The following is a 15,737-nucleotide window of genomic DNA, read 5'->3' as shown; positions in this document are numbered from 1 at the left end:
CACTCTTGGGTAGTGTTATTGTTAAATTTACTGATAATTTTATCAGTAATAAAATTGAATTTTGCAGGATGCTAACCGTTACACAACGGAACGCTTGTTGCGTGTGATTTTTTTATGAAAAAAATAAATAAATAGATGGAGAGGGATTAACTCTGCTTAATCATTTTTGGCAATTAGAATCCTTTTGTCATCTGATTTTTTGAAGACAGATGCACTTACACACATGTAATAATTTTTATAACCAAATTTCAAACATTGTGTGGTTTATTATTTTTGAGAAGAATGTCTTTTGGGTGGTCCACCATCCTGCATTATAGAGTCTTCTGAACTGCTGTATATGCGCTTATTTTAAAAAAATAGGTATTTTGTCAGACAATTTCAATAAAATTTTGCGTTTTTTTGGGGTGGATTGTGAAGCCCTGTGTGTACTGGTGCATCAGCCAACTCCAGGCTTTGTCATGCCGGCAATATATGGGTCTGATGCCGCAGAGGAGGGGCCTGGGTTTGGGAATTAAAAATTTTTGGATTACGGGTGCTACCAAAAAAGATGGACACACCTTAATCCGTTCAGTGGAGTGCGCCTGCGGCCCGGACATCTGAGGGCATAACACACCTGTTATTACTCGATCTCAGGAGAAGGGGGGTTCATCATCGGGAGAAGAGAGTTGCAGGTTGCCCTTGAGTCAGCAAGGTGGTAGCACGGTTGGCAGTCAGCGTGGTGTGGCAGTAGTGGAAATTCTGGAGCCAAACGTGCCCGGGGGAGCTTACCTTTCCGGGAGTTAGCTGGTTACCAGCACCGGTCGATGAAAGATAGAGACACGCTAATCCGATCAGTGGAGCGCGCCTGCGACCCTGGAAATCTGAGGGCATAACACACCTGGTATTGCTCGATCTCGCAATTGATCGTGCAAAGGTAGGGGGTTATTAACCCCTTAAGGACCAAGGACGTACCGGTACGTCCTTGGTCCTGCTCTCCTGATATAAAGCGGGGTTACACAGTAACCCCGCGTCATATCACGGCGGGCCCCGCGTCATAGTGAAGCCGGGACCCGCCTCTAATAGCGCGCAGCACCGATCGCGGCTCCGCGCGCTATTAACCCTTTAGCCGCGCTTAGAGCTGAGCCACGCGGCTAAAAGTGAAAGTGAAAGTTGCCGGCTAGCTCAGTCGGGCTGTTCGGGATAGCCGCGGCTAATCGCGGCATCCCGAACAGCTGACAGGACAGCGGGAGGGCCCCTACCTGCCTCCTCGCTGTCCGATCGCCGAATGACTGCTCAGTGCCTGAGATCCAGGCCTGAGCAGTCATGCGGCAGAATCGTTGATCACTGGTTTCTTATGAGAAACCAGTGATCAATGATGAAGATCAGTGTGTGCAGTGTTATAGGTCCCTATGGGATAATATTGATCAGTATAAGAGATCAGTGTGTGCAGTTTTATAGGTCCCTATGGGACCTATAACACTGCAAAAAAAAAGTGAAAAAAAAATGTGAATGAAGATCATTTAACTCCTTCCCTATTAAAAGTTTGAATCACCCCCCTTTTCCAATAAAAAAAAACACAGTGTAAATAAAAATAAAAATAAACATAAATGGTATCACCGCGTGCGGAAATGTCCGAATTATAAAAATATATCATTAATTAAACCGCTCGGTCAATGGCGTGCGCGCAAAAAAATTCCAAAGTCCAAAATAGTGTATTTTTGGTCACTATCAATACAAAAATGGTACCGTTAAAAACTTCAGATCACGGCACAAAAAATGAGCCTTCATACCGCCCCATACACAGAAAAATAAAAAAGTTCTAGGGGTCAGAAGATGACAATTTTAAACGTATTCATTTTCCTGCATGTAGTTATGATTTTTTCCAGAAGTCCGACAAAATCAAACCTATATAATTTGGGTATCATTTTAACCATATGGACCTACAGAATAAAGATAAGGTGTCATTTTTACCGAAAAATGTACTACGTAGAAACGGAAGCCCCCAAAAGTTACAAAACGGCGTGTTTTTTTTTCTATTTTGTCGCACAATGATTTTTTTTCCGTTCCACTGTTGATTTTTGGGCAAAATGACTGACGTCATTACAAAGTAGAATTGGTGGCACAAAAAAAAAAAGCCATCATATGGATTTTTAGGTGCAAAATTGAAAGAGTTACAATTTTTTAAAGGAAAGGAGCAAAAAACGAAAATGCAAAAACGGAAAACCCCCCAGTCCTTAAGGGGTTAAAGCCTATTGGGTACTGCTGAGGCCTACTCTTGACTGCTCCTGGTGCAATGTATGGGGTAATTAAACACTCTTGGGTAGTGTTTTTTTAATTTACTGATAATTTTATCGGTAAAAAAATGTAATTTTCAAAATGCTAATCGTTACACAACGGAACGCTTCTTGCGTGTGATTTTTTAATGAAAAAAAAAAACGGACAGGGATTAACTCTGCTTCATCATTTTGGGCGAAAAAAGTCCTTTGGTGATCTGATCTTTTGGAGACAGATGCGCTTACACACATATTGAATTATTTTATGTAAAAAAAATTCAAACATTGTGTGGTTTATTATTTTTGAGAAGAATGTCTTTGGGTGGTCCACCGTCCTGCATTATAGAGTCTCGTGAACTGTGGGATATGAGCTTGTTCTTACACAAAGGTATTTCTTTAAAAAATTTCTAAAATGTTGTTGCTTTTTGGAGGGGATTGTGAAGCCCGGGTGTGTACTGGTGCATCATTCAACTCCAGGCTGTGTCCTTCAGGCAATATATGGGTTCCTGATGCCGCAGAAGTGGGGCCTGGGTCTGGAAATTTCTAATTTTTGGATAGCGGGTGCTACCTCTGAGAAATCTTTGTCAAACATTTCATATATTGTGTTTTTTTTTTTTGGTTTTTTTTTTGGGGGGGTGGGGATTGTGAAGCCCTGGTGTGTACTCTTGCATCAGCCAACTCCAGGCTTTGTCATGCAGGTAATATATGGGTTACTGATGCCACAGGGGTGGGAAATTTCTAATTTTTGGATAGCGGGTGCTACCAATGAGAAATCTTTGACAAAAATGTCTCATTGTGTTGTTTTTGGAGGGGGGGGGGGGAATTGTGAAGCCCTGGTGTCTACTGGTGCATCAGACAACTCCAGGCTGAGTCCTTCAGGAAATATATGGGTTATATTTGGGGGATTGTGAAGCCCTGGTGTGTAGTGTACTAGTGCATCAGCCAACTCCACGCTGTGCCATTCAGCCACTAAATGTTCTCATCTTGCTGCCAACATGTCCACGCTATGTAATTCAGTCACTATATGGTCTCCTGACACTGATGCCACCACCAGGCTCTGTCATTGTGCTGCTGTGCGGCAGTGATTCTAAGAGCGATGCTGGTAATCTGCATTCTATTCTGAATAACAGTATTATTTCACAAGCCAGCACACTCCATATGCGTTTTAGGACACAGCAAAGTGTTCTATACCCCTATTAAGGCTGTATGTAGGCTAGAAATAGCCTTTTTTTAAATATTTTTTAAAGTTCGCTCATCTCTAGAAATAAACACTAATTTGTATATTCTGGGAAAGGATAAAGATATAGAGGAAACTACAAAAAATCACCCTATTATAACTTATAAAAGAAATACAACAATAGGGGGTTATGTATAAAAAGAGTTAGTACAAACGAGAGAAAAGGAATTAATTGGTTGAACAAAGCAGCTCCAGTGGGTAATTTTCCATGTAAAAATATTTTTTTCTGTAGTCACAATTTGGGTCAAAGATGCTTCAGGCGGCGTTGACATTCAAGTCTGTCAATTATCACATGCCGGAGTTCACATGTAGTTTATTGCATTGTATTTACTTGCTGTTTTTGTAAAACCAAGAAAAATGTATTCAAACACATAAGGGAGCATTTTTATAGTTTATGGACAGGTAATGAAGCTGCTAAACTAATTAACTATATGCTCTCTGTACATTATAATGTTCCGACTAAGCAAAAGTTTGCAGGTCTTGAGAGGAGAGAAGCATATGGACAGGGGATAGATCATGATAATATTTTATTAAGAAAATAAATAACATGGATAAGTCACCTAAATGCATTAGGAGCATTAGGTTTAAATGATAGGAACAATTTTTCCCCGTACATATGATTCACTTGTCATATGGTTTTAACCCCTTAAAGGGGTACTCCGGTGCTAAGACATCTTATCCCCTATACAAAGGATAGGGGACAAGATGAATGATCGCGGGGGTCCCGCCGCTGGGGACCCCGTGATCTTTGACGCAGCACTCCGTTACCATCAGCCCCCGGAGCATGTTCGCTCCGGGTCTGATGACTGCCGATCACATGGACAGAGTATTGTGACATTACGCTCTGCCCCCGTGAAACATCACGCTCCACCCCCTCAATGCAAGCCTATGGGAGGGGGCATAACTGTGCATCATGAGCAGCAGCAGCCAGAAGTCATGGCTCCCTGCTGTTAGCAGGTTCTGCTCATCGTCGGAACAAGTATGGGACACTAATCGTGACATCTGGACCCTGTACAAGCAACCAGGAAGATACATATAAGGGACCAAAAACATGGCTCACAAGCACTTGTTCTAATATGTTCCTCAGGGATACACTGCACTATAGCAGATATATATGTACTTATTCCTTTAGGTTCTCTCACCAGGAGCCAATCGGATAAACTTCTTTGTGCAGACTAGATCTGTCTTATCGAATTAGAGGTGTATATACATTTATTCTCCAGGTTTCTTTACTTATTGACATCTAAACGCATATAAAGCCTGTATGCATACAAGTGTGATTTTTATAGAGTTTAATTCACAGGTGTCGGGGTACTATATGAGATCTTCATCACCAGTATTATCTTTACTACTATATTTTATACTCTAAGTTAAATACAGCAGTACCATACACATACGCCATCCTGATGACGTCGGTGCTTATAGACTGACAAAAACGCGTTGAAGGCGATGTTGATATAGCAACTTTTTAATTTCATATAGATCTTGTGTGGCAAATCCTGATTTGTGCTAAAACCATTCAGGTATCTTCTTGTCAGGTACAGCAGTTGTCCTGTGACGGATAATAATACTGCTGCTCCATTGTATATAACTATTTTTTTGTATAAGGGCTCACGTATTTGGTGAATATATTTAGCTGTACTACTAAAAGCTAAGTTTTCGGCACTATCCCTTCTTTTTTTTCTTTTGGAAAGGGGATAAGATGTCTTAATGCCTGAGTACCCCTTTAAGGATGCAGGGCTCCATTTTTGCACTTTTGTTTTTTCCTTATCACCTTCTAAAAATCATAAAGCTTTCAATTTTATACCTACAGACTCATACGAGGGCTTGTTTTTTGCACCTCCAATTTTACTTTAAAATGACATTACCACCCAATCTATGGCGAAATCGGAAAAAAATATATTTGTGGCACAAAAAAAAATGTATTGTGGGCTTCTGTATACTCAGTGCCCTTTTCGGTAAAAATGACACCTTATCTTTATTCTGTAGGTACATACGATTAAAATGATACCCTACTTATATAGGTTTGATTTTGTTGTACTTCTGGTAAAAATCATAACTACATGCTACAAAATTAATATGTTTAGAAATGTCCTCTTCTAATCCCTATGACAGGCATTTATCAAGCGATTTAGTTAATTTCTTTTTTATTAAAAATGTCGTAAACATTTTGCACCTGCGACTACGTGATTTTTCGTGTGACATTTTGACTGGAAAGCGAGAAAAGCAAGTTTTCCAAAACTTAACTACGTTGTAATAATTTTAAAATGGACTACGGGTAGTCAGGTATTTATTATATGCGACAGTCGCAACTGCGCAAAAAAAAGTCGCAACAAGGTTAAAAATTGTCTAAATTTACTACAGCTCAAACATGGAGCAGAAAAAGCTACTACCAAAGTAAAAAAGAAAAAAATGCTTACGTGAAAGAAAATTATCAACAGGCTGAAACCAGTTGATAAATAAGTCGCACATAAGCAAAAAAAATAGTAAAGAAAAAAGTACTAAAAAAAGGAATACATAAGCAAACATTGATAAATGTCCCTCTATAACTTTTATTTTTCTGCTTACGGGGATGTATGAGGGCTCATTTTTATGCCTTGATCTGAAGTTTTTATCGGTACCATTTTTGTTGATCAGACTTTTTGATCGCATTTTTACATTTTTTATGGTAAAAAGTGACCAAAAATACGCTATTTTGGACTTTTGATTTTTTTTACGGGCATGCCATTTACCATGCGGTTTGGTTATAGTTCAGACATTTACACATGCGGCGATACCACATAGGTTTTTATTTATTTTTATTTACATGTTTATTTTTTAAATGGGAAAAGGGGGGTGATTCAAACTTTATGGAAGGGGTTAAATCACATTTATTAACTCTTTTTATACACTTTTTTTTGCAATGTTATAGCCCCCATAGGGGACTATAACATGCATTACACTGATTGCCAGCACTGTTTAATGCTATGCCTTAGCATTGCATTGATCAGTGTTATCGGCGGTCGATTTCTGAAGCCTAGACCTCAAGCTTGGAGCAATCAATCACCGACCGGACAGCCGGAAGAAATGTAAGAAGCCTCCCGCTGTCCTCTCAACTTTGATTGCGGCTTCTAAAGGGTTAATACTGGACATCAGCCAGATCAGCGATGTCTGGTATTAGCCGCAGGTACTGGTTGCTGATATTAACCAGGACCTGCTGGGTATGAAGCGCTCTTAGCTCCTGAGCGCACTTCACATAATGGGAGCCGGCAACAAGCTTAACTCCTTCAGGATGAAGGGCGTACCTCTTCCAGTCTCAGTGTTTAAAATGGGGTCACACGGTGACCCCGCATCACAACGGGTCGATCCTGGCTGCTAATGATAGCCAGGACCCTGGGCTAATAGCGTGCGGCACCGATCGTTGTGCCACGCGCTATTAACCCTTTAGACGCGGCGATCAAAGTTGATCGCCGTGTCTAAAAATGAAAGTAAACGCTTCCCGGTAGCTCAGTCGGGCTGATCGGGACATTGCGATAAAATCGCGATGTCCCGATCAGCTAGGATGCGAGCTGAGACCCCTTTAACTTTCTCCGTCACGTCCGATCGGCATTTGATTGATCCAAGCCTGAGCTACAGGCTTGAGCAATCGAGCCCCTATCTTGCTGATCCATGCAAAGCTATGGCTTTGCAGGGATCAGTGTAAAAGATCAGTGTGTGCAGTGCTATAGCTCCCTATGGGAGCTATAACACTGCAAAAAAAAAGTGAAAAAAAAAGTTAACAAAGGTCATTTAACCCTAATCCCTAATAAAAGTTTGAATCACTCCCCTTTTCCCCCCAAAAAAACACCCTGTGTAAATAAAAATAAATAAATAACATATGTGGTATCGCCGCGTGCAGAAATGTCCGAACTATAAAAATATTTTGTTAGTTAAACCACACGGTCAATGGCGTACGTGCAAAAAAATTCCAAAGTCATAAATAGCGTATTTTTGGTCACTTTTTATATCATGAAAAAATGAATAAAAAGAGATCAAAAAGTCCGATCAATACAAAAATGGTACCGATAAAAACTTGAGAACACGGGGCAAAAAATCAGTCTCATACCGGCCCGTTCGCGGAAAAATAAAAAAGTTATATGGGTTATAAGATGAGAATTTTTTACGTATAAATTTTCCTGCATGTAGTTATGATTTTTTCCGAAGTACGACAATATCCAACCTATATAAGTAGGGTATCATTTTAACCATATGGATTTACAGAATAAAGATAAGGTGTTATTTTTACGGAAAAAGAGAACAGCGTAAACATTTTCTTCAATTTTGTCGCACAATGAATTTTTTTTCCGTTTTGCCGTGCATTTTTGATAAAATTACTAATGTCACTGCAAAGTAGAATTGGTTGCGCAAAAAATAAGCCATCATATGAAATTTTATGTGCAAAATTGTAAGCGTTATGATTTTTAGAAGGTGATGAGGAAAAATGAAAATGAAAAAACAGAAAAACCCTGCGTCCTTAAGAGGTTAAATATATGTTCGTGGTCGTTAAGGGGTGAAAGGTGTTTTTTTTTTTGTGTTTGAGTTATTGGTGTAGGTAACTGTTCACCCTTCTTGTAGCTTCAGGGCACCATCTTAGCTTATAACCTATTTAATTACACAGCAACTGTTTTCTAATGAGGCCTAAAGAAGCATATTGTGACGAGAAACAGTTCTGTCGTCTCAGCTCCCCCTGCACACATCTTCCCTCTCTGCACTGTACAGCAGCATGTTTGTGTCATTGTAAAGATTGAAATTCTAGAATAAAAACAGACAATATCTAACAGTGGTGAGTGCTACATCATCTTTCTTTTTATGCTGGGTAGTTGATAGAGAGGAATAGCTTTTTACTTACAGGAAAAATACAAGGACTGCTTTAGGACAACACTAGAAGAAAAAAATTATGAGGGTAATGAATCAAGGTGTTTTGATTTTAATATAGATTTTTTAACTCCTCAAGGACACAGCCTATTTTGGCCTTGAGGACACAGTATTGATCACAACATCTGAAGGGTTAATGGTGGGCATCAGCGTTATAGGAGCTGGGACCTGCGGTCCATGAAAAGAGCACAGCTCCTGAGCTTGCTTCATAGCTGGGGCGGGACTCAGAACATACGTGAATATTCTGGTGCGCCAAATACCAGGCAGCTGGGGTATACAGATGTGTCCCAAAGAGGTTAAAATATATTTAAAAAAAAAAAAGCCTTTCCACTAATAAAACTTCACATCATTCACTTTTTCCATTTTTTTCAAATAGAAAAAAGTAAAATAATAATAATTTGAAATCACCACATGTAGAATTGTTTGAGCTATTAAAATATAACATTGTTGATTCTGTACGGTTAGTATGATTTTTAATAGTAGTACCAATATAACAAAAAAATTATAATTATTGTGTTCTCAAGTCCAAAATGGCCTAATCCTTAATACTTTCATGACCCAGCAATTTGTTTTTGTCCTTCTCAAATTCCAAGACCCAACGACAAAGTTGTATTAGGATTTATTTAGTTATTTTCATTGGCACACTTTATTTTATCATGTGATGTATTACAGATCCAGAAAAAAATATATAGAGCAAAATTGCAAAAAAATTAGGAAATTGCGCAATTTAGTGGGACACTAATTTTTTGGGGAGTTCACATTACGGTTAATCTGACATATTAAATTTATTGTATGGGTCAGTACAATTCCAAAAATACCATTTTCCCATTTTATGGTTTAAAAAGAAAAAATAAATAAATAGGAAACTTCCTCAATGTAGATCTTTCATAACTGTAAGAAAAAGGGGACCTGTTGAGCATGTTGACCCAGGATGCAAGTGTTCAGGCGTTGAGAAGTCAGATGCCACTTATGGAAAATACTGGGATACATTAGTGGATTTCTTGTGTGAATTAGTTACCTTTGTGCTGGAATGTCATGCTTTAAATTTAACCAGAGATGGTACAGACAGAAATTGGGGATGGCAATGGGTATGCCTGTCGCCCCAACTTTTGCTACTTTGTATTTAGCCTAATTCGAAGCTAAGAAAGTGTATGTAATGCATACCCCCTGCATCCAGTATATTAAGCAATATGTGAGGTATATAGATAACATGGTCATTGTATGGACTGACTTAGAGTCACAGTTATATGACTTTGTAAGGTATTTAATTGATAACATCTTCATCATTACTTTTACAAGCATTTTTGTGGTCTATTTTTATGTATTTTAGACAAGGATTTGGATCCCAGTTCTGGGGAGTTGCTTTTCAGATGATTAGGAAAACTCACAGCATTCAAAGTGTTTTTTTGTTATTCTAGCTCGGATTATGTCAAATCATCATTACTAGTAATGACCGAACATTTGAAAAGTGCAATTTGCCTGGCATGCCAATTTTTAAGAAATGTTCATTTCTGGTCAAACAGGATTGCTGCAAACTGGCAATGAAAAATGGCAGAAAAAATGTGTATAACGCTGCCTAAGAGCTCTTAAGCCTGGTATAACACTGCTGGGGTCACTTAGGAATGAAGTATTTTTTCAAAACTAACAGCTTCTTTAATGTGCGTTCAGCTTTGGTATACTTAATAACACTGAAATAAACCTGCATAAAGTATCCCTCTTTGTTGGCAGATAACAGCCAGATATATTGGAGGACGCAATGGATTTTTTCAAGTGTTCCAAAAATGATCTCCTTTTGGGAGTTGCAACAGGATTGTTGAAGGTGTCTCAAAATAGTGAAGAACTTGATGACAGTGAAGAAATAGTTTTTTTTATAAATTTTGAAAATATTGAAAACAATCTAACAAAATTCTCCCTTTTGGGAGATCTAACATGTTTTGAATAGGCCTGGCTGGTATCAGTGGCAGGCAGGGTGATGGTGGTAGTTGTAGCCAGTGTACAGCAGGCAGTGGTGAACTGGCAGGAGTTGTAGTTGCTAGTATATAGCAGGAATGGTGGTAGTACTATCTAATCAGTGGAATTTGGCACAGAATATTATACTTCCTGACTGCTCCATGCCTGAATTATTTTATCAAACAGGATTTTTTTCCACATTGCTGGCTAATAGAGATGAGCAAGTTTTTGAAAAATGTGATTCGGCCAATTGGCAAATTTTTCGAAAAAATTTGGTTCTGTCCGAATTTATTAGCGGCTAATCACTATTAAAAACTTCTATTTCTTGCCTACAGAGAGGCTCAATTGGAGTGTAGAACACTTTGCTTTGTCCTAAAACACATAAGGAGTGTGCTGTTTTAGTGAAATAATACTGTTATTCAGTATGACATGCAGATTACAGGCATCACTATTCGAATCACTGCCACAGAGCATCTGGATGTGGCCGATTTTTATTGTAATTTTTATTTAAACTGAATTTATTTGAATTTTTTGATTACCCTTTCTGGTGAACATCGAGCTGGAGGTCTGCCGCGAGGTGAGCTACCACCTGTTCGAGCCCCTGCCTCTCAGCCTACCCCATACTCTAAGTGTCCACTTGAAAAGGGAGGGACTGCAGTACCAGCAACTTGGAGATGATTACATTCAGCTTCTATGTCATTGGATAAGTGGGCGCACAAAGCTAGAAGTGGCTGCAGTAAAAAAGCTCATATTAAAATTGAGCTCGTGGTCCTCCGCCAGGCGAGATGCCACTTGTTCCAACCCCTGCCTCTCAGTGCCCCCTAACTGTGAAAGTCTGAATGTTTAATTTAATCAGTTATGGTTCATTGTTATTGCTCCAAGCTGTTCTATTGGATTATTTTGATAATTCCACAGGTATCTGGAGTCTATGCTGTCTTCATTTGTTTCCAAGTCTTGCATCCTGGTCCTAATCTGTTTGTTAGTTATCTGTGAACAGAATTCTGTATCTATATCCTGTTTTGGTTGATCTGATCTTTGTTCATTGTACTAGTATCTGTTTGTGGACAGTGTCCTATGTTCTATGTTCTTGACCAGTTTACCAGATTCTGCCCTGTTAGTATTTGTATCCTGTCTGCTAGTTTTCCATTTCTGTTTCTGGCCTGTGACCAACTATGTTTATTAATTGTTTTTTCGCCACTGTAGGCAGGGAGAGTGTGTTTAGAGTCAGTTCACTCTCCCTGTCCCCCAGTCGGTCATGACACATTAGTGGAAATTACTATAACACACAAATACCACAAAAGCACAAATATCATATTTTATTTCTTCCAACATCTTAACAACGTTTTTTTTCAGGGTTTTTCTCTATATTTATGAATACAGTATTGATTTCATGTTTATTTTTTTTTTCTGGTTAACAGACAGTAATGAAATGATTTTGGTTCCCACATATATTTCCATAATGTTAACATTGTTTTGGACGATTTCAAAAAAGCTCAACAGCAGTGAAGACCTTCTGATTTATAATTTAACAGATCACCCGCTTATGACATTTCTGTACGGCTTTCCTAATGTCTTTATTCCTCAGACTGTATATAATGGGTTGACCAGAGGAGTAAACACAGTATATAGCAGGGATATAATTTTATTGATGGTCAGTGTTCGGACTCTTGTTGGGACAATATAAACACTGAACAACGTCCCATAGAATATGGAGACCACAATGAGGTGGGAGCTACAGGTGGAGAAGGCTTTCTGTCTACCAGTATTGGATGGGATCCTTAGAATTGTTAGGACAATATAAGTATAAGACACTATAATGATGGTGGTTGGGATTATTCCAAATGGTATACCCAAAATATAAATCACCATGTGAATAATGAAGGTGTCAGAACAGGAAACTTCTAATAATGGATTTATGTCACAGAATAAATGGTCAATGATATTTGGCCCACAGAAGTTTAGTTTTGATGTATTGATAATGTAAATCAAAACAATGGAAAATCCAAGAAGCCAACATAGTACAGACAATACCATACAATGTCCACTTGTCATGATAGAGGAGTAATGGAGAGGATTACAGATGGCCACATATCTGTCATAAGACATCACAGCGAGGAGGAAACATTCAGATGCCTCAGAAGCACAGAACAGATACAACTGAGTGATACAACCAATTAAACTCATGCCCCCCCCCCCCCATTATTCAAGAGGATTTTGAGCATGTTGGGGACAATATCAGTGATTATCAATATGTCACTGATGGCCAGATGTGAGATGAAGAAGTACATTGGGGTGTGGAGGTTCTTGCTGGTGGACACCAGGGTGATGATCAGGAGGTTACCACATATTGTCTCACAGTAAATCACAAGGAGAAAAAAGAACATAGAAATTCTTATATCTTGGCTTGTTTGAAATCCTAAGAGGAAAAACTCAGAGACTTCAGTCAGGTTGTCCTTCTGCATATATAATAAAGAGGGGTTATGCTGTAATAAACCAAAGACAGTAAAATATTTCCTGATCTACAAGAGCTAAAGCATTAATAACCCCCTTCCTGCAAAATTACATATACATACATCATCAGTGGGTAGTATTTGCCTAAGATTGCCATATAGTTACATCATTGGTGATCGTGTTGTCACAACAGCTGTTCCCGATATGCAGCAGAGGTTTGGCTTTGATTGACAACTGTCCTCCTTGTGTTGACAGCAATTATCAGCTGCTGTATGCTCCACAGGAAATTCTTTTCTTTTTGAATGTATTTTCTGTCTGGCCACAGTGCTCTCTGCTGACACCTCTGTCCATGCCAGGAACTGTTCAGAGCAGGATAGGTTTGCTATGAGGACAGAAAATAAATTTAAAAAATAAGTAACTTCCTCTTGAGCATAGAGAAGCTGACAAGTCATGGAAGTATTAAGATTCATTAATGTCTGTGTATTTTATATTAACAGGAAGTTATGTACTGTCATATATATATATATATATATATATATATATATGTTACAGTATACAATGCATTTGGAAAGTTTTTGGACCCTCTCACTTTTTTCACATGTTACTATGTTTCAATTAAAATGAAAATCAATTTTTCCCCATCACTCCGCACTCAATACCCCATAATGAGGATGTGAAAATAGAAATAAATTTTTTTTTGCAAATTCGTTAAAAAGGAAAAAACTTTGCAGATATTTGGTCTCTGTGCTATGACACCGGAAATTTATTTATTAGGGTCTTCCCTTTCTCTTGATGTTTCAGCACCATGATTATAGTCACCAGTGGTAAAGTCAGGTAAATACACAGCCCTGTCTATATAAGGTGTCACAGCTGACAATGCATATTAGAGCAAAAAATTAAATAATCTATGTGGTGGAAAGAACTGACTGTAGAGCTCAGAGACAGGTTTGCATTGAGCCATAGTCCTGACTGCTGCTCTAAAAGTTCCCAAGAGCACAGCTGTCTACATAATACTGAAATAGAAGAACTTTGGTAAACCTGGACTCTTCCTAAAGCTGCCACCCCACAAAAATAAATAATTGTTTAAAAGGGCCTCGGTAAGAAAGGTGACCAACAACCCAATGGTCACTCTGGTTGAGCTCCACAATGTGGGCTTTATGGCTAATTATCAAGAAAGAAGCCGCTCCTCAGTATAATACACATGAAAGCCTCCTGGAATTTGCAATAAAGGACTCTTAGACTGTGGGAAACAATATTCTCTGGTCTGATCATAATCTTGCTGTGGAAGTGTTTTTCAGTAGCTGGGAGAGGGACACTGTCAGGGCTGAAGAAAAAAACAGTTTGGAGAGATTTGGAAAAGCTGATCAAGAGTACTCTGGGCCTCAGTCTGTGCCGAAGGTTCAGCTTCCAAAAAGATAATGACCCTAAGCACACAACCAAAACAATAAAGGAGCAGCTTAGGAAAAACTCTGTGAATGTCCTTGAGTGGCCCAGTCAGAACCCCAAACCCAACGGAACATCTTTGAGGAGACCTGAAAATTTCTTCTATCGATGATCTCCATTAAATCCTAAAATCCATATACAGTATATTTTCCAAAGATTGTGAGAGGAATCTACTACAGACTGCTTTAGGTCTTATTACATAGAGGTTAAGACCATAAAACTTACATCAAATATCTCTTTGTTCTTGATATTCATTTGGAGAATTTTTTTGGAGTTTCAAATGTTTTATAAACATCAAGAGATTGGCGTTTAATCCAACATCACAGACGTGTTGTGCAGTCGTCAGACACAGGAATACAGAGCAAAATGAGATGAGGACTAGATATTTATATACTAAATAAAGGAAAGATGCCAGACAGGACGAGTCTTAGGAGATTATTCACCACTGTCTCACGAGTCCCCTTCGTTTAAGTCATTTGAGAAATAGAAAAACAACAATACAATTACTGGCTTGATTGCAAAAATATCCAAACCAAAGAAGTAAGTTAAGTACAGCAGTACCATACACATACACCATCCTGATGACGTCGGTGCTTATAGACTGACAGAAATGCGTTGAAGGCGATGTTGAAATAGTAAATTTCTAATTTCATATAGATCTCGTGTGGTAAATCCTGATTTGTGCTAATGCCATTCAGGTATCTTCTTGTCAGGTACAGCAGTTGTCCTGTGACGGATAATAATACTGCTGCTCCATTGTATATAACTATTTTTTGGTATAAGGGCTCAGGTATTTGGTGAATATTTTTAGCTGTACTATTAAAAGCTAAGTTTTAGGCACTATCCCTTATTTCTAAGTTTTTTCCCCTTTGGATAGGGGATAAGATGTCTTAGTGCCGGAGTACCCCTTTAAGGACGCAGGGCTCCATTTTTGCACTTTAGTTTTTTCCTCATCACCTTCTAAAAATCATAAGGCTTTAAATTTTGTACCTACAGACTAATATGAGGGTTCTTTTATTGCGCCACCATTTCTACTTTAAAATTACATCAATCAATTTAAGACCCAATCTATGGAGAAATCGGAAAAAAATTATATTTGTGGCACAAAATTAAAAAAATTGATTGGGGGCTTCTGTATACTCAGTGCACTTTTCGGTAAAAATGACACCTTATCTATATTCTGTAGGTCCATACGATTAAAATACGACCTACTTATATAGGTTGGATTTTGTCGTACTTCTGGTAAAAATCATAACTACATCCACCAAAATTTATACGTTTAAAAATGTCCTCTTCTGATCCCTATAACTTTTTTTTTTATTTTTCTGCATACAGGGATGTATGAGTGCTCATTTTTTACACCTTGATCTGAAGTTTCCATTTTTTTTTTTGATCAGACTTATTGATCGCTTTTAGAAATGTTTTTATGGTATAAAAAGTGACCAAAAATACACTATTTTGGAATTTGGAATATTTTTACGGGCATGCCATTTACCGTGCAGTTTTATTAA

The 15,737-nt window shown here is 38.4% G+C and overlaps 1 pseudogene; it reads right to left on the bottom strand.

The window, feature by feature from the left end:
- Positions 1-11,656: 11,656 nt before the first annotated feature.
- Positions 11,657-12,794, bottom strand: LOC130366728 (olfactory receptor 11L1-like; annotated as a pseudogene).
- Positions 12,795-15,737: the final 2,943 nt, after the last annotated feature.

Source organism: Hyla sarda, chromosome 4, assembly GCF_029499605.1.
Source record: "Hyla sarda isolate aHylSar1 chromosome 4, aHylSar1.hap1, whole genome shotgun sequence".
NCBI classification, from domain to species: Eukaryota; Metazoa; Chordata; class Amphibia; order Anura; family Hylidae; genus Hyla; species Hyla sarda.
Note: the sequence above shows the minus strand (reverse complement) of the source record. Positions and strands in the feature narration are given on the sequence as shown.